Here is a 20,993-nt window from a genome sequence, read left to right on the forward strand (position 1 = left end):
GTTAAAGTCTTAACACAATAAATCAAGAATGAAAGTTAGCAACTGTGTATATGTTATGAGGTATTACAACTCCTGGCTCAAATTACTCAGACTATATTCATCCAGTATTTGAGAATGCGAGCACTCGACGACTGTCAGTAATCTTAACATATGATTCTAAAGCTCTTCGAATTTCTTTGTTGTCACTGATATCCCCCCCCCCCCCCCCCCGACACACACACACACACACACACACACACACACACACACACACACACACACAAATAATGAAAGAAAAACAAATTTATTGTTTATTAGATTTTCGCTGTTCATCAGGCATTAAAGCGTTATATGTTTGTGTATGTGAAACGTATGTATGAATAAGTCGAATGTGTAAAAGAAATCTGTGTATGTGGCTGTAAATTTATTTCGATATATATCATTTTTTCTTTTCTTTCTTATGAAATAATCTGAATTGTCAAATCAGATCAATAATTTTATTTTATCGTAGCCAGAGATTGTAATTAAGGAACCACATTCCTGGAAATACCAATTCTTTTTTTTTTTTATTTTGGCAAATGAAACTAGCTGTCTCCATTTTTCCCTTCTGCATACTTGCGTCTTTTTCTGTCTGATCTCGATCTGTGAACATGTTAGCGGGAATCCCCTATTACTAAGCGGAAACAGATTATATTGCAACCGTCCTAGTTTCCTGCATAATAAATGCAATTTAGTACGTACATGAAATGCATTCGCCGTTGCGAATACGAGCAACCATCAGCTATATATGGGAATGGCGACAAGAAAACTAAGATAATTTAATGGGGAAGTCGTTCGAGTGCAAATCCTTAAGAGGGATAGGAATGAGGGATAGGAGATAGCAGTAAACATGAGACACGGATTTCATATATTTTTTTAAAATTTTTCTGTATTATAACCGTTCGTTGGCCTGTACATGCAGATGCTCATTATCGTGGGAGGTGAACACGAGTGAATTATGTGTGTGGCGGTGTGTGTGTGTAGGATGAGGGGAGGGGGCGGGGGAGCGGTCAAAAAAGACGATGTGGAGATATCCTGCAAAGATTCGTCGGTAATGGGGGAGAGCATGTAGAGGACCGTACGTGGACAGTTGTGAAAGAGGCATTGTGAAATCTGTCCTCGAAGCCGTATGAACATGTGGTGCTTTGCATGAGGGTAGTGTGAAGTCTGGGGCAACAGCAAGAGCTCAGGGGTAACCATCAGTATTAGAACAAAGTTCGTGTTGCACCACTTTTGATATCATATTAAGTGACTAATTAATTTAATTAATCAGTCCCTCCACCACCTCGAAAAGTGGAGCGAAATTCAAATTTTCGTGGTAAATTCGAATTTTCGCGGCGCATTCAAATGTTAATTACATTGCATTGCAGAGGACATGATAATAATGATGATAATAATAATAATCTTTATTTATAAAAATTAAATTTGCGTATCGATTGTGTAGAAGGTTGTAGGGTACTCTCTTTATTTCACTATCTTTCGAATACTGGTGCAGGGTAAGTATGACGTCACTATCCACGCAGTAAAATTCAAATTTTTTCCTCTGGCTCTAAAGTTTAGTAGCTGGGGAGGGGTAGCTGCCATTGGTCATGCGCTAGAGGGTAGCTCTAGCCAGTCTCGTCAACAATTGCTAGTTGTAGAGAGAATATCTTCGCATTAGAGCGTTATTCCAGTAGATGTAGTGAACGGCCCAACATGGGAGGAATGGGTAACAATAATAGGACAGCAAACCATCCCTGAAGTACAGGAAGAGCGGCCTCCTGCCGGTCTTAGGTACGGAAAGCTGACTAAAGCTGGAAAGAAGTTCAGCCAAATTTTTTTCAAACGCCCAAACAGTGTTCAGAAAGGATCGATTAAACACAGTTGGTGTGGAGTATTTGTTGTTTTAAGAAGTATTTAGTGTGTAGTGAAATTGATGTAGGTAGTTCCTGCGAAACAGTATGGGTAGAGGTTATACTTGACACTTCGACTAAACTACTAATTGGATCGTCTTACCGACCCAAAAGATATAGTTACTGAACAGTTCGAAGAAAACTTGAGTCTCATTTCAAACAGGTACAACACTCATACAATCATAGTCGGTGGTGACTTGAAAATAACCTCGATATGCTGGAAAAATTATAAGTTTAAAGCCGGCGCCAGGCATAAAACGTCATCCTGAATTTTTTTTTTGGTCATCAGTCTTCTGACTGGTATGAAGCGGCCCGTCACAAATTCCTCTTCTGTGCTAACCACTTCATCTCAGAGAAGCACTTGCAATCTGCGTCCTCAATTATTTGCTGGATGTATTCCAATCTCTTTCTTCCTCTACAGTTTTTGCCCTCTACAGCTCCCTCTAGTACCATGGAAGTCATTCTCTCATGTCTTGACTGATGTCCTATCTTCCTGTCCCTTCTCCTTATCAGTGTTTTCCACATATTCCTTTCCTCTCCGATTCTTCGCAGAACCTCCTCATTCCTTACTTTATCAGTCAACCTAATTTTCAACATTAGTCTGAAGCACCACATGTCAAATGTTCGATTCTCTTCTGTTCCGGTTTTCCCACAGTCCATGCTTCACTACCATACAATACCGTACTCCAGACGTACATTCTCGGAAATTTCTTCCTCAAATTAAGGCCGATTTTGATATCAGTAGACTTCTCTTGGCCAGGAAAACCCTTTTTGCCATTGATAGTCTGCTTTTGATGTCCTCTTTGCTTCTCCTGTCATTGGTTATTTTACTGCCCAGGTAGCAGAATTCCTTAACTTCATTTACTTCGTAACCATCAATCCTGACGTTAAGTTTCTCTCCGTCGTCATTTCTACTACTTCTCATTACCTTCGTCATTCTTCGATTTACTCTCAACCCATAATCTGTACTCTGAGACTGTTCATTCTGTTCAGCAGATCATGTAATTCTTCTTCACTTTCACTCAAGGTAGCAATGTCATCAGCGAATCGTATCATTGATATCCTTTCACCTTGGATTTTCATTCCACTCTTGAACCTTTCTTTTATTTCCATCACTGCTTCCTCGAGGTACAGATTGAACAGTAGGGGCGAAAGGCTACATCCATGTCTTACACCCTTTTTAACACGAGCACTTCGTTGTTGATCGTCCACTCTTATTATTTCCTCTTGGCTGTTGTACAGTCGTGCTCAAAAGTATCCGAACGACCTGAATTACATTTCGTCTGACTCGTATACAACCCGCAAAACGCAGTTGTCTTGCAGGTCCTCTAATCGCTCCTTGGTACAGTCGTTTGGCTATTGAAAATGGTTCCAACAAGTCACCACAAGAAAACTCTGCTCTGTATCGCAATAACTCAAGACGTAAAATAATACCAAGGTACTACAAATATCAGGGAACACCTTATCACAGGTAATACTGTGCTTAAGGCTTGTAAGCTCACATTTATTGCAATAAATGGCATACCTGAAATGTTACCACTCTCATTATCACGTCATATAGGTAATGCACGTAGTAAGTTCGTCGTATTCATGATTTCCTCTTTAAAGTAACATACCGTGCTTCTTATTTAACATAAAATGACATTAAAAAATTAAGTTATTCACGAGCAGCTAGTGGAGAATATGTATGAAATTCAAATGACACGACGAACCGTCTCGTTTTGCATATAGATTCAAACCAAGGTCATGAAGATAAAGATTTCGTGACTGACGGAAACTAACAGTCATTCCTGACTAGACACACAGAGCCTGATATACCTCGATTTTAGACAGTATCAGTTAGCAAATATCAACTTTACATTACATGACGAAAGCATTTTTAACGGACGTGAATTCCTACCCAGCATCTATTGTCCCTGTTAACGCAGTACTAGAGATGTTAAATATTGCTTCTTCACAAGTAACTTACTTGAAATGCCGTGAAGTAAAGCTTTGTGTTGGACAGGGATTCGAACCCAGAACCTAATCGGATTGTTATCGAAGCACAATCAACTATGACATATCGGATTTTCTCGGCAGTAGCTAGATGTTTTAACTGAAATGACGAGCCGAAACATTACTTTTTTCCTTCCCAGGACTCCAACCCGGCACCTATCGCTCTTATGTTTCAGAGAAAACAAACGTTAAATATGTTGTTGTTGTGGTCTTCAATCCTGAGACTGGTTTGATGCAGCTCTCCATGCTACTCTATCCCATGCAAGCTTCTTCATATCCCAGTAACTACCGCAACCTACATCCTCTTGGTGTATTCATCTCTTGGTCTCCCTCTACGATTTTTACCCTCCGCGCTGCCCTCCAATACTAAATTGGTGATCCCTTGATGCCTCCGAACATGTCCTACCAACCGATCCCTTCTTCTAGTCAAGTTATGCCACAAACGTCTCTTCTCCCCAATCCTATTCAAGTACTTCCTCATTAGTTATCTGATCTACCCATCTAATCTTCAGCATTCTTCTGAAGCACCACATTTCAAAAGCTTCTATTCTCTTCTTGTCCAAACTATTTATCGTACATGTTTCACATCCATACATGGCTACACTCCATACAAATACTTCCTGACACTTAAATCTATACTCGATGTTAACAAATTTCTCTTCTTCAGAAACGCTTTCCTTGCCATTGCCAGTCTACATTTCATATCATCTCTACTTCGACCATCATCAGTTATTTTGCTCCCCAAATAGCAAAACTCCTTTACTACTTTAAGTGTCTCATTTTCTAATCTAATTCCCTCAGCATCGCCCGACTTAATTCGACTACATTCCATTATCCTCGTTTTGCTTTTGTTGATGTTCATCTTATATCCTCCTTTCAAGACACTATCCATTCCGTTCAACTGCTCTTCCAAGTCCTTTGCTGTCTCTGACAGAATTACAATGTCATCGGCAAACCTCAAAGTTTTTATTTCTTCGCCATGGATTTTAATACCTACTCCGAGTTTTTCTTTTGTTTCCATCACTGCTTGCTCAATATATAGATTGAATAACATTGGGGAGAGGCTACAACCCTGTCCCACTCCCTTCCGAACCACTGCTTCCCTTTCGTGTCCCTCGACTCTTATAACTGCCGTCTGGTTTCTGTACAAATTGTAAATAGCCTTTCGCTCTCTGTATTTTACCCCTGCCACTTTCAAATTTGAAAGAGAGTATTCCAGTCAACATTGTCAAAAGCTTTCTCTAAGTCTACAAGTGCTAGAAACGTAGGTTTGCCCTTCCTTAATCTAGCTTCTAAGATAAGTCATAGGGTCAGTATTGCCTCACGTGTTCTAACATTTCTACGGAATCCAAACTGATCTTCCCCGAGGTCGGCTTCTACTAGTTTTTCCATTTGTCTGTAAAGAATTCGCGTTAGAATTTTGCAGCTGTGACTCATTAAACCGATAGTTCGGTAATTTTCACATCTGTCAACACCTGCTTTCTTTGGGATTAGAATTATTATATTCTTCTTGAAGTCTGAGGGTATTTCGCCTGTTTCATACATCTTGCACGCGAGATTGTAGAGTTTTGTCAGGACTGGCTCTCCCAAGGCCGTCAGTAGTTCTAATGGGATGTTGTCTACTCTGGGGGCCTTGTTTCGACGCGGGTCTTTCAGTGCTCTGTCAAACTCTTCACGCAGTATCGTATCTCCCATTTCATCTTCATCTACATCCTCTTCCATTTCCATAATATTGTCCTCAAGTACTTCGCCCTTGTATAGACCCTCTATATACTCAGTCCACCTTTCTGCTTTCCCTTCTTTGCTTAGAACTGGGTTGCCATCTGAGCTCTTGATATTCATACAAGTGGTTCTCTTCTGTCCAAAGGCCTCTTTAATTTTCCTGTAGGCAGTATCTATCTTACCCCTAGTGAGACAAGCCTCTACATCCTTACATCCCTGCTTAGCCATTTTGCACTTCCTGTCGATCTCATTTTTGAGACTTTGTATTCCTTTTTGCCTGCTTCATTTACTGCATTTTTATATTTTCTCCTTTCATCAATTAAATTCAATATTTCTTCTGTTACCCAAGAATTTGTACTAGCCCTCGTCTTTTTACCTACTTGATCCTCTGCCTCAAAGCTACCCATTCTTCTTCTACTGTATTTCTTTCCCCCATTCCTGTCAATCGTTCCCTAATGCGTTCCCTGAAGCTCTCTACAACCTCTGGCTCTTACAGTTTATCCAGGTCCCATCTCCTTAAATTCCCACCTTTTTGCAGTTTCTTCAGTTTTAATCTACAGATCATAACCAATAGATTGTGGTCAGAGTCCACATCTGCTCCTGGAAACGTCTTACAATTTAAAACCTGGTTCCTAAATCTCTGTCTTACCATTATATAATGTATCTGATACCTTTTAGTATCTCCAGGATTCTTCCATGTATACAACCTTCTTCTATGATTCAAAATATAGGTTTTGTTACACCAGCAGCAACATGTGAGCATTTTTGAACTAGAAATAACATGACGAAGAGTTCAGTGCTGACTGGGAATCGAATAACACACATATCGTTGTTTACTACACACAAAAAGACATCAGCTACCGAATTTTTCTCCACCAGCAGCTCGGAATAACATCCTTGAACTTACAGTGATCTCTCAAATAGTTCTGTGTCTCACTGGGAGTAAAAAACGTCAGATATCGTTGTTGACAACAAATGAAAATGCATTACAAATCAAAACTATTATCCAACAGCAGATAGGTGTTCTCATGCTAGAGCTTGATAATACATAATGAAAACTTTAGTGCCAGGCCAGGATTCGAACCCATTCACACGCAATACGTGAAGATGTTGAGGAATCTGCAATTTTGTGCAAACAACAAACTGTAATCGAGCTGTATTGTCACGAAGGGATCAAATTCCTCGTTAAGGGCGGTCTGAGTTGAATTCCCAGTTCACAACCAATTTTATCGACATACAGAAGCTCAAATAAAAGATGGAATAAGTGTCCTGTGACCCTACATAGCGTTTGTTTTGTCACTAGAAATAAATAACTAGCATAAGAAAGGTTACTGGTGATAGAGTTTTCACAGTTCGCCAGTCCTGACTTTATTGTGGTTCAACCTAACGTCTCTTTGGTAGAGAAGGAATATCATGTTTAATGCGAATTTCTGACCACAGTGCCACTATACCTTCTTCACTTGGGGTAGCCAGAAGAGAATAGAATCTGTCTCTTCCTATTAAAAATCATAGGCAAAAATTGGAATTGAACCCAGACCATCGTCATAGCAACTTATCATCAATCCAAAAGACCACCAAATCCTATCCTACAAGACTCATTTTTCTATCATAACGCTATGGCGGCACACTCGATGAGAATACTGACACACAGTCTCCCTGAAGTGGTCTGCAGCATGTTCGGTACACTCATTTTCTTGGTTGACCGAATCGCCATGAACTAGCTGCCTCGACTACCCAATGCATATATTCGATTCTATTTTGTAATCACCGAAATAAAATCACATAACTGCCACCTACACAGAACAGCCAGCAGTGTAGAATGCAAAAATTTATATAGAAAGTGTTCCTTTCCATTTGAGCTACTCTATTGCGCTATCTGTTTGTTGAAAACGTCGTGCAGTGCAAAAGAAAAGCTGTAACTGTCTGTCTCTCAGAAGTCTAGATCCGGCCATATGCATTATCTCACAGCACTCTGGAATGCGGAATTTCTGGAGGAAATTGTGTTGATTTCTGGAGGGGTTGTATCTAGTAGCGTAACGGTAAACGTCGCGCACCGTAGATAAGACTTGGCGAGATCTATTACATTCGCTGCTACATTTATTAAAACGCAATTCTGCTGTCTGCTGTAGTTATCAATTTAATGGAACTCTTAACATAATTCCCTTCACTTCTCAACCCAAAATAGTACCATGTGGAAAAAGGGCTAACATTCTGCGACATTTTGTTCTTATCAGGTTTAATAGACGGCCAGGCAGCAGATGCTTCTCGAAGCTTTTGTATTGTGTGTGGGGAGAGCGCATCATTCCAAAATAGTCAGAAAAGTGTCTTCTACATTATCTGTCGTCTGGTAGTGGCATTTTATTCTTCCTCAAACCTTGTTTGACAGCTTTAACTCAGAACAAGTATTCTACATGCATGTGCATTGTCAGACTGTTATAGATAACATCAGAGAATTCGCATATATCTTCTCTCATGTTTAGTACTGTTTTAACAACACTAAAAGAAACCTTACGAATATTGTGCAGTGTATTATAAGAAATGAAATAAAACTACCCACGATAACGTTACGACGAAAGTCTGTTTTAATAAAACTGAGTATCTGTACACAAGTGTGTCTCTATCTGTACGAATTAGTAAAATACTACTCACTTATATTTCGATTGGGTCTGTGTTTAATTGGTATGCTGTGTCACACTCAACAGGTATGCAAATGTGGCATTTCATAAATAAAGTTATGTATTCCTAGAAACCCAAAATTTGCTTGTCAGCATCGGAAAGAGGCGTTACCTGTTGTGCAGCATTGTAAGTTTGACACCATTGCACTATGAGCTGAAAGTATTTTCTTGTGATTTCCTTATCGATGTTTGATCTGACTGCTTGTAGCTCTTCCACAGAAGGTATAAAAACTTCAAAGTCTGCGAGACTGGAACCGCGAACCGTAACAGGAGCAATTTTACAGGTCACCACGTCCCCATACAGTCAGCAAAGAGGTATGCGTTATGTCTCCCTCTTATGAGGCGAATACTGTGTAGAACTCGTAAACTGCTATTTACAGGACGAGATTAGTTGCCATTTCCACGTGCAACGAATTTCCTGGGCTGAAAACCGTAAATTTACAATCTTTTGTTACACCTCAAGCGATAATTACTCAGATTATTCAATGGAAATGACACGAAAAATCAAGTGAACTTTGAGGCTTAATTCCGTGCACACCAGGAAGTAACTCGTCGATCACAGAGTTGCCAAACATACCTTGCCCTGTTGCCAAATCTCAGATACAGTACCAGCGGGAAGAAGCCGAACCGATGTGATCCTACAGCGGGCTGGAAAGTGACCGTAGCTGGCGTCTCAAAGTCGCAGCTGCTATGGCCTGGAATACGTAATGCTTCTGATTCGCATTTCTGTAACTATGTTTAGGGACTGGAGTGTAGTTACTAATAATACTCAGAACTGACTGCAAACTAAGAATCATAAATCAGTAGTTCTCATAGCTGTTTTTATATTTCTTTCGTAACTGTACTCAAAACTAAGAAACTCATTCACGAACGTTTTCGTGCTCGCCGATAGTTGAGCACAACAAACAAATAAAATTAAAAAAGAATGTATGTGTGTGTGTGAGAGAGAGAGAAAGAGAGTGAGTGAGTGAGAGAGAGAGAGAGACAGAGAGAGAGAGAGAAAGAGCTAGAGAAAGAGAGATAAAAATAAAAAAGAATGATAGGGAGGGTAAAAAGTTGTTGTAAAGAAATTGAATACTGGTACGTAAAGAAATCTTTCATTAAAATGACACCTTCCACATCATTACTAAATGTCGTATTCATGACCTATGCAACAAGTATTAATCTACTCTATCTAATCATATCAATTGCTGACTAGCCGTGAAGAGTCATGAAGTACCGACATTTTCGCCAATATCAGTAACCAAATCTAAACTTGAAAATAAAAGACGACAGTTTTTGTAACAAACCGGGACTCCTATCAAGACCCTTTCATCCCTGTTAACTAACCACGAAAGATGTCTGATATACCTCCATTCAGAAGTAACAAAGTGTGTATGCATTTCAAGGTGAAGCGCATGATGTGAAGTTCTGTGACGGAGATACGAAACCAACACGTAATCGAACTGTTAACGAAGTAAAATCAAATGTTACTGATCGATTTTTCTTACCAGCTGCTAGGTGTTTGAATCCAAAATAAGGACACAAATTTTTGTGCCGGAGCGACAATCGAACCTCACTCCTATCAATCTTCTTTATCGTCCACGAATATAGCTTAAGTATCAATTGCTTACTCACCAACAGTAAGATGTGTGCGTGTTCGACCAGAAATTGCAGTCTTGGAAAAAAGAACGAAATGATTGAACTACACTGTTCCGAGAGATCCAGATCCTCGAAAGAGGAGATACAAATTCGAATCACAGTCCAGCACCAAATTTTTCAACGTCTCTAGTTCAATCACGTACAAGTAAAATAAGAGCCCTGTTCCTTTAAATGGCTATCCGTTCATCAAAAAAAGTTTTTTTTCTAATGTAAGTAAGTTTACTGGCAACAGTATTTCTGTTTACCATGACCTCCACTTATGTCATTTCCCAAACTAAACCGCCTCTGTCCAGTTGGGAATGAAGGAACGTGATGTTTCAAATGTTCAAATGTGTGTGAAATCTTATGGGACTTAACTGCTAAGGTCATCAGTCCCTAAGCTTACACACTACTTAACCTAAATTATCCTAAGGACAAACACACACACCCATGCCCGAGGGAGGACTCGAACCTCCGCCGGGACCAGCCGCACAGTCCATGACTGCGGCGCCTTAGACCGCTCCGCTAATCCCGCGCGGCGAACGTGATGTTTAATGCGGGTTCTGGATTATAACGTCTTTCTCTTGAGGTTACCAGTGGTAAAGCACATTTTTGCATTCTACACTGCTGGCTGTTCTGTGTAGGTGGCAGTTACGTGATTTTATTTCGGTGATTACAAAATAGAATCGAATGTATGCACGAGGTAGCCGCGGCAGCTAGTTCATGGCGATTAGGTCAACCAAGTAAATGAATATACCAAACATGCTGCAAACCACTACAGGGAGCCTGTGTCAGAATTCTCATCGAGTGTGCCGCCATAGCGTTATGATAGAAAAATGAGTCTTGTAGGATAGGATTTGGTGGTCTGTTGGATTGCTGATAGGTTACTATGACGATGGTCTGGGCTCGATTCCAATTTCTGCCTATGATTTTTAATAGGACGAGACAGATTCTATTCTCTTCTGGCTACCCCAAGTGAAGAAGGCATAATGGCATTGTGGTCTGCAATTCACATTAACCATGATATTCCTTCTCTACCAAAGAGACGTTAGGTTGAACCACAATAAGTCAGGACTGGCGAACTGTGAAAACTCTATCACCAGTAACCTTTCTTATGCTAGTTATTTATTTCTAGTGACAAAACAAACGCTATGTAGAGTCACAGGACACTTATTCCATCTTTTATTTGAGCTTCGATATGTCGATAAAATTGGTTGTGAACTGGGAATTCAACTCAGACCGCCCTTAACGAGGAATTTGATCCCTTCGTGACAATACAGCTCGATTACAGTTTGTTGTTTGCACAAAATTGCAGATTCCTCAACATCTCCACGTATTGCGTGTGAATGGGTTCGAATCCTGGCCTGGCACTAAAGTTTTCATTATGTATTATCAAGCTCTAGCATGAGAACACCTATCTGCTGCTGGATAATAATTTTGATTTGTAATGCATTTTCATTTGTTGTCAACACTAACGATATCTGACTTTTTTTACTCCCAGTGAGACAGACAACTGCCGGCCGCGGTGGTCTAGCGGTTCAGGCGCTCAGTCCGGAACCGCGCGACTGCTACGGTCGCAGGTTCGAATCCTGCCTCGGGCATGGATGTGTGTGATGTCCTTAGGTTAGTCAGGTTTCAGTAGTTCTAAGTTCTAGGGTACTGATGACCACAGATGTTAAATCCCATAGTGCTCAGAGCCATTTGAACCATTTTGAGACAGAGAACTATTTGAGAGATCACTGTAAGTTCAAGGATGTTATTCCGAGCTGCTGGTGGAGAAAAATTCGGTAGCTGATGTCTCTTTGTGTGTAGTAAACAACGATATGTGTGGGATTCGATTCCCAGTCAGCACTGAACTCTTCGTCATATAATTTATAGTTCAAAAATGCTCAAATGTCGCTGCTGGTGTAACAAACCCATATTTAATGTTTGTTTTCTCTAGAATATAACAGCGATAGGTGCTGGGTTGGAGTCCTGGGAAGGAAAAAAGTAATATTTCGTCTCGTCATTTCAGTTAAAACGTCTAGCTACTGCCGAGAAAATCCGATGTGTCACAATTGTTTGTGCTTCGATAATAATCCGATTAGGTTCTGGGTTCGAATCCCTGTCCAACACAAAGCTTTACCTCACGGCATTTCAAGTAAGTTACTTGTGAAGAAGCAATATTTAACATCTCTAGTACTGCGTTAACAGGGACAATAGATGCTGGGTAGGAATTCACGTCCGTTAAAAATGCTTACGTTATGTAATTTAAAGTTGATATTTGCTAACTGATACTGTCTAAAATCGAGGTATATCAGTCTCTGTATGCCTGGTCAGGAATGACTGTTAATTTCCGTCAGTCACGAAATCTTAATCTTCATGACCTTGGTTTGAATCAATATGCAAAACGAGACGGTTCGTCGAGTCATTTGAATTTCATACATATTCTCCACTAGCTGCTCGTGAATAACTTATATTTTTAATGTCATTTTATGTTAAATAAGAAGCACGGTATGTTACTTTAAAGAGGAAATCATGAATACGACGAACTTACTGCGTGCATTACCTATCTGACGAGATAATGAGAATGGTAACATTTCAGGTACGTCATTTATTGCAATAAATGTGAGCTTACAAGCCTTAAGCACAGTATTACCTGTGATAAGGTGTTCCCTGATATTTGTAGTACCTTGGTATTAATTTACATCTTGAGTTATTGCGATACAGAGCAGAGTTTTCTAGTGGTGACTTGTTGGAACCATTTTCAATAGCCAAACGACTGTACCAAGGAGCGATTAGAGGACCTGCTAGACAGTTGCGTTATGTGGGTTGCATGCGAATCAGGCGAAATGTAATTCAGGTCGTTCGGATACTTTTGAGTATGACTGTACATACTGTATATGACCTGTCATTGGTATAGAGCTATAGAGCTTACCCCTACTTTTCCAGAATTTCGAACATCTTGCACCATTTTACATTGTCGAAAGCTTTTTCCAGGCCGATAAATCCTATGAACATGTCTTGATGTTTTCTTTAGTCTTGCTTCCATTATTCACCGCAACTTCAGAATAGCCTCTCTCGTGCCTTTACCTTTGCTAAAGCCCAAATGATCGTCATGTAGCACATCCTCAATTTTCTTTTCCATTCTTCTGTGAATTGTTCTTGTAAGCCACTTGGATGCGTGAGCTGTTAAGCTGATTGTGCGACGATTCTCGCACTTGTCAGCACTTGCCGTCTTCGGAATTGTGTGGATGATGCTTTTCCGAAAGTCAGATGGAATGTCGCCAGACACATACATTCTACACACCAACGTGAATAGTCGTTTTGTTGCCACGTCCCCCAATGGTTTTAGAAATTCTGATGGAATGTTACCTATTCCTTCTGCCTTATTTGATCTTAAGTCCTCCAGAGCTCTTTTAAATTCTGAATCTAATACTTTATCCCCTATCTCTTCTAAATCGACTTCTGTTTCTTCTTCTATCATATCAGACAAACCTTCCCCCTAATAGAGGCTTCCAATGTATTCTTTCCATCTATCTGCTCTCTCCTCTGCATTTAACAGTGGAATTCCCGTTGCACTCTTAATGTTACCACCGTTGCTTTTATTGTCACCAAAGGTTGTTTTGACTTTCCTGTATGCTGAGTCTGTCCTTCCGACAATCATATCTTTTTCGATGTCTTCACATTTTTCCTGCAGCCATTTCGTCTTAGCTTCCCTGCACTTCCTATTTATTTCATTCCTCACAGACTTGTATTTGTGTATAACTGATTTTCCCGGAACATGTTTGTACTTCCTCCTTGCATCAATCAACTGAAGTATTTCTTCTGTTACCCATGGTTTCTTCGCAGCTACCTTCTTTGTAGCTATGTTTTCCTTCCCAACTTCTGTGATGGCCATTTTTAGAGATGTCCATTCCTCTTCAACTGTACTGCCTACTGAGCTGTTCCTTATTGCTTGCTGTATCTATAGCCTTAGAGACCTTCAACCGTGTCTCGGCATTCCTTAGTACTTTCGTATCCCACTTCTTTGCGGATTGATTCTCCCTGACTAATGTTAAAGACATCCTAAACTATGCTGAATGCTTTCTCTGAAAATTATTTTCAACAATTAGTTCATGAGCCCACTCGATGCGTAAATGGTTGCGAAAGCATATTTGACCTCTTAGCAACAAATAATCCTGGACAAAAAAATGGCTCTGAGCACTATGGGACTTAACATCTGTGGTCATCAGTCCCCTAGAAATTAGAACTACTTAAACCTAACTAACCTAAGGACATCACACACATCCATACCCGAGGCAGGATTCGAACCTGCGACCGTAGCGGTCACGCGGTTCCAGACTGAAGCGCCTAGAACCGCACGGCCACACCGGCCGGCTAATCCTGGCCAAATAGGCCGTACCATGACGGCTGCAGGGATTAGCGATCACAAAGCAGTTGCTACTAGGCTGAATACCATAACACCAACAACCATAAAAAAGAAACGCAAAGTACATCTATTTAAAAAAGCTGATAAAAATGCTCTTAACGCCTCTGTAAGAGACCGTCTCCCCTCCTTCCAACCTGATCATGTAAGCGTAAAAAAGATATGCAATGATATCAAAGAGATAGCATCGACGGAAATTGAATGATATATACTACATAAATTAATATGTGATGGTACTGATCCCCCATGGTACACAAAACGGGTCAGATCACTGTTGCAGAAGCATCGAAAGAAGCATGCCAATTTTAAAAGAAGGCAAAATCCCCAAGATTGGCAAAGCCTTGCAAAAGTTCAAAATATTGAGCGTACTTCAGTGCGATACGCTTTTAATAATTTCCGCAAGAAACTCTGTCTCGGAATCTGGCAGTAAACCCAAAGAGATTCTGGTCGTACATAAAGCACACCAATGGCAAGACGCAGTCAGTACCTTCATTGCGCGATAAAAACGGTGAAGTCACTTATGATAGGGCCACTAAAGCAGAGTTATTAAACATGGTTTTCCGAAACTCCTTCACCAAAGAAGACGAAACAAATATTCCTGAATTCCAATGAAGCACAACTGTCAAGATGAGAAACATAGAAATAAATATTCTCGGTGTGGCAAAGCAGCTTAAATCACTTAATAAAGTCAAGGTTTCTGGTCCAGATTGCATAACAGTAGGGTTTCTTTCAGAGTATGCTGATACAATAGCTCCATATTTAGCAATTATATACAACCGCTCGCTCATAGAAAGATCCGTACCTAAAGACTCGAAAATTGCTCAAGTCATATCAAAACCAAAAAGGGAAATAGGAGTAATCCGCTGAATTACAGGCCCGTATCACTAACGTGGGTTTGCAGTAGGTTTTTGGAAAATATACTGTGTTTGAACATTATGAATTACCTCGAAGATAACGATTTATTGACACATAGCACGGATTCAGAAAATATCGTTCTTTTTTATTCTCAAGAAGTAATGAATGCTATCGACAGGGGATGTCAGACTGTGTCCATATTTTTAGATTTCCAGAAGGCTTTTGACACCGATGTTCACAAGCATCTTTTAGCCAAACTGCGTGCCTGTGGAATATATACTGAGTTGTGCGACTCGATTTGTGATTTCCTGTCAGAAAGGTAACAGTGCGCAGTAATAGACGTAAGGTCATCGAGTGAAACAGAAGTAATATCCGGCTTTCCCCAAGGCCCTCTATTGCGCCTGATCTATGTTAACGACATTAGCCCACTTATACTGTTTGCAGATGATGCTGTCATTTACCGTCTTGTAAAGTCATCAGATGACGAAAACGAACTGCAAAATGTTTTAGATAAGATAGCTGAATGGTGTCAATTGACCCTGAATATAGAAAAGTGTGAAGTTATTCACATGAGTACTAAAAGAAATCCGCTAAATTTCGATTACGCGATAAGTCACACAAACCTGAAGGCTGTAAATTCGACTAAATACTTAGGAATTACAATTACAAATAACCTAAATTGGAACGATCACATAAATAATGTTGTGGGTAGATAAAAACAAAGGTTGCGATTCATTGGCAGAAAACGTAGAAGGTGCGATAGGTGTACTAAAAGGACTGCTTACACCAAACTTGTCCTCCATATTCTGGAGTACTGCTCTGCGGTGAAGGATCCGCATCAGGTGGTCCTGACGGACGACATCGAAAAAGTTCAAAGAAGGACAGCTCGTTTTGTATTATCGCGAAATAGGGGAGATAGTGCTACAGACATAATACGTGAATTGGAGTGGCAATCATTAAAACAAAGTCGTTTTTCGTTGCGACGGCATCTTCTCATAAAATTTCAATCGCCAATTTTCTCCTCCGATTGCGAAAACATTCTGTTGGCACCCACCAACATAGGGAGAAATAATCATCACGATAAAATAAGAGAAATCAGGGCTCACACAAAAATAAATTTAAGAGCTCGTTTTTCCCGAGCGCCCTTCGAGAGTGAAACGGTAGAGTGACAGCTTGAAGGTAGTTCATTGAATCCTCTGCCTGGCACTTTATTGTGAATAGCAGAGTAATCACGTAGACGTAGATGAACGTAGAGGTAGATGTATATCTGCAAGTAAGAAGCTACCGGGAGGGACACAAGGATCGTTAATAATATTAGGGAACTGACCTGCTATTCCAGTGCTGCCACTTTTTTTTATTTATTGTAATTTCATCCCCTTGCCCCATGTGGGCAGGGGTGAGTTGGCAGCGGCACATTGGCGCCCCTCTTCAGCGAGCAAAAACATACAAATATAAAACAGAAAAAGTTTTGAAAAGTGACAAGGTGATGAAATAGGAATGAAATGTACAAAAAATGGAGAATACAAATGCGGAACATTGTCACAAGCTAAAACGAAAATGATAAAAACCACACTGGATGAAGACACTGTAGACATACTGGCGACACTTATAACACGAGGTAAAAGTAGGGCACAGCATGAAATCCACATGGCACAACAGTGCACTTGCAGTGGAACACCGATGCAACTCACGAAGCACTTCACGAAATAAAACAGGAAGGGCCTGCCAAAGGGACGGGAGGCTGGAGGGAGGGAGGATTGAGGTGGGGGGGGGAGTGGAAGAGGGGAATCAGGATGAGGCGGCAGGGGAGGAAGCTGTGAGAGGACACCAAGAGAGAGGAGATAGGGGGGAGGAGAGGAGAGCAAATACAATGGAAGGAGGGGGAAAGAGCAAGAGAAGGGTGGGGGAGGAGGAGGTAGGATGCAGCGAAGGCAAGGGAAGGAGAGGGAGCTCTATGGAGGAAGGGAGAGGAAGGTTTGGGTCAGATTTGGAAGGAAGGAAAGATGTCGGGACGAAGCTCATTATCTGGAATAGGGAGGCAGTGAGAGTTTCTTTGGGATATGACATGAAGGGTGTGAAGGTGCACAGTGGGTGGGATGCAGCGGAATAGGCGCGGCAGCAGTTGGGGGTTGAGAGGAGACACCAGGGGTTGGGGGCATCGTGTTTGTGGATGGTGTAGAGGATACAGATTTATTCGAGGCAGAGATCCAGGCGACACTGGCATAACAGACAGTGGTACAGATCAAGGACTTGTAGGTATGGAGGATGGATGCAACCCCAAGTTTGGCAAGACAGGAATTTCAGAAGTCGGGTCTATTGTGAGCTTTGTGTTGAATGGTAATGGAGATGGGGAGGGCAGTCAAAGGTGAGGCCAAGATACTGAAGGTGGGAGTAAGACAGATAGGACAGTTGTAGATGGTAAGGTGGAAACCTAGGGGCCGGAAGGAAAGTGTGGTGTGGCCTATGATGACTGCCTGGTTTTGGAAGGGTTTATCTTAAAGAGCCATTGGTTACACCAAGTGATGAACTGGTTAAGGTGAAACTGAAGGGAACGCTGGGAACGTTGAAGGGTAGGCTAGAGGGTAGGGAAGGCGTTATCATTAGCATATTGAAGGAGATGGATGGAGGTCATTTGTTTGGGCATATCGGCGGTGTACAGGAGATGAAGGAGAGGAGAAAAGACGGATCCTTGGATCACACCTACAGTGGGATAGAAGGTGTGGCCTCTGGTGTTATAGCTGGTGATGTAGGAAGGACGGTGTGAGAGGAAGTATGCAATGCGACAGACATAGTTAACAGGAATGACATAGGCCTGAAGTTTTAAAAGGAGCCCAGAATGCTACACATGGTAACAGGTGTTCTGTAGATTTAGGGAAACAAAAATAGTGGAGCAATGGGACTTAAGTTGGAGAGAGAGGAGATGGGTGAGGTTAGGAGTTGGTCTTCACCAGAGAAGTAGTGTCAGAAGCCACACTGGGTGAGAGAAAGGAGGCAGTGTTGACATAGACGGTGATGGATATGGCAGGAGAGGATGGATTCGAAAACCTTGCAGAACACTCAGGTGAGACAAATGGGTCAGTAAGAGGAGGTGTCAGAATGGGGTTTGTTTGGTTTAGGGAACATCAGGATATGGGAGGTCTTCCACTGGTCAGGGTAAAAACTGGTGGAGAGGATGGTGTTACAGAGTGAGCACAGGCGGCAAGGAAGGAGGGAGGACATTCCTTCAGGTGTCAGCAGGTGGTGCAATCGTGACCACAGGTGGTGTTGCGTTTGGTGCAGAGAATGAGACGAATATCATGCGCTGTAATGGGAGTGTTTAAATCTGCCTACTCGTACTGGGAGGAGTTGATAGGGAAGATGACGTTGAGTCCCATACGTTTCTGAAGTCAGCCCTGGCGTTTCATTGCTGTCAAAAGCTTATAGCTATGTCTCTGCGCTTGCCAGCGGCGCAGGAGTGTATCCTGGTCACAAGCACAGAGGAAGGGACAGTGAAGCTGGTACGATTCGCGGAGAAGGGGTATGGCCCAGGGGATAGGAGAAGGTCGATGGAGATGAATGGCCTTGGTAGGAATGTCGACTGCCACACAATCCGATAGGGTATTTAGGGTATCCTGGAGGAAGAATGAAGCGTGGGTGTCATCAGGGTACGCAAAGGTGAAAGGATGACTCTGACCTGGGTGTCGATGGATCCCTATAGGCATTCCAGTCAGCCCAGAGGTAATCATGAATAGCTCTGTGGTGGATACCTGGGCAGGGAGCATTAGGAGGGCGAGGGGTGAAGGAGATGGTGAGGACAGGGAGGTGATCACTGCCAATGGGAGTCAGGACTTGAGCAATAATGCGCCCAAGGAGGTTGTGGGAGGCGAGGATCACATAGGGCATCGTGCTATTTTCGAGATGGGTGTGCTGGGGAAGGGGGACAAGATCGCCTTGGACAGGGTCAATAAACAGATGCCACCAATGGAGGTTTGCAGGGCCACAACAATGGATACTGAGGTATGTGACAATCACTTGGTGAAGAAGATGCAATCAATCTGTGCAATCAACTTGGGCCAGGAAGTCATATGGGATGGGGTAATGGTATGAACATAGATAGTGGCGCAGGTGATTGTCAGATTGGGGAGAAAGATGCTGAGCGTAAGGTGTACAATATGGTCGTTATGTTATGGTTGTAGCTGGACAGGAATATGCTTGAGGTGGGCAATAGCAGTCCTACCTCTCATTAAGGGACAGGGACTGCTGGTATGATGGAGGACATGGGTAGGGGTGCCGAAAATGTGGTCAGGTGTGGTAAGGTGGTATGGTGTCATTGAGAATGAACGCATTGGTGGGACAGAGAAGGAGTGGGTATTTTGGCAAAGGATGCTATACTGCTGTCACACCATGAATGAGGACCAAGGAGGGGACTGAATTGGGGAGATGGTTTACACGAGGGTGTCGTGTTGGGTGAAGACGAAGTGTGCTTGGTTGTGGGAGTAGGTGGTGTATGTGTTAAGGTAGAAGATGGAACAGGTGGCAGGGGAAATCTGCTGGTGTGCAGGCACTGGAAGGGGTGAATGTTCTGGAGGACTATGGTGAGGAAGCAGAGGTGGCCAGAGAGAACTGTTGCAGTGGATTGGCTGATCTAGAGGACTGATAGCAATCATGAGTTTGGTTTGGGTGGGAGGGGATTTAACTTTTCAGTTGTAGGAGGAGGTGGTGTGGGCTTCATTGCAGGTGTTGCAAGAAGGAGGGGAGATGAGGTTGTGACATTGTTTGAGGAAGTGTGTGTTATTGAAGTGAGAGCAGGCAGAGGGAGATGGTCATTGTAGATATGTAAGACACTTCTGGCAATGGTTGGATTGCGGAGGGGATCGGAATGGGTCAACTTTATGGTGGCAGTTGTATACGAGGGCTCCCTCAGTGAGGAGGAGGTCAATGGAGGAGGTGGACACAGTAAAAACCCTCATGAGAAAGGTTGGGATGGAATCATTGTAGATGCAACCACTGGAGCATATGTCAAGGTCGTGATGGGAATTAAGTTCCACCAACACCTCTGTCTCTGGGGAACATGTTACTGAGCTTTGTGACCATGTGGTGAGGGTCAGAGGATGACGAGGGTGTTGGGGCTGACAGGGTGAGGAGGTGGTATGTAAGGGTGTGAGAGTCACATGGAGGCATCTTCTGGAGGAGGGATTGGAGGACTTAATGAGTCTCTGGGGGGGGGGGATAAGTTGGGAGATGGAGCGCCAGGGATATACTTCTGGATCTCAAGGGTGAGGGTGGATGCATCAAGGAACTTGGGGTCATGGTGAGAGGAGGAAGGGGACTAGGAGATGGGAAGAGCTGTGTCCATGGTGTCAGAATGGTCAGGATCAGTCTGTGGTTTTTTAGTCTAGGGTGCAGGTGTGGAGTCCCCACTGGGACATTCAGGAGCTTTCTTGTGATGGTGGGCTGGGAAGGATGGCAAGGGATGGTTTTGAATGGGAGATGACACAGGGGAGGTCCTTCCCTGGGAGTGGCAGTGACAGTAGGTGGAAGTGGTGGCAGTGGTAGTGGTGGTGGTGGTGGTGGTGGTGCATCATCAGCTTGGCTACAGTGGCCCAGTAGGTGATGACCCAGACAGGTAATGCGTGAGTTGGGGTGTAGGGTGGCTGAGGAGAGGTGGAGCTCGGCAGGTCGAGTGGCAGGGGCAGAGGTGGTCTGAGACCAGTCGGGATACACAGTAGAGGTAGAAGGGGAGGTAACTGTAAGGAGAAAGGTCCAAACACAGGGTGGGGGTCTAAAGAAAAGCTTCAGTTTGTAGTGGTGCAAACTGAGGGAGGGGAG

This window comes from Schistocerca americana, chromosome 3, assembly GCF_021461395.2.
Source record: "Schistocerca americana isolate TAMUIC-IGC-003095 chromosome 3, iqSchAmer2.1, whole genome shotgun sequence".
Lineage (NCBI taxonomy): Eukaryota > Metazoa > Arthropoda > Insecta > Orthoptera > Acrididae > Schistocerca > Schistocerca americana.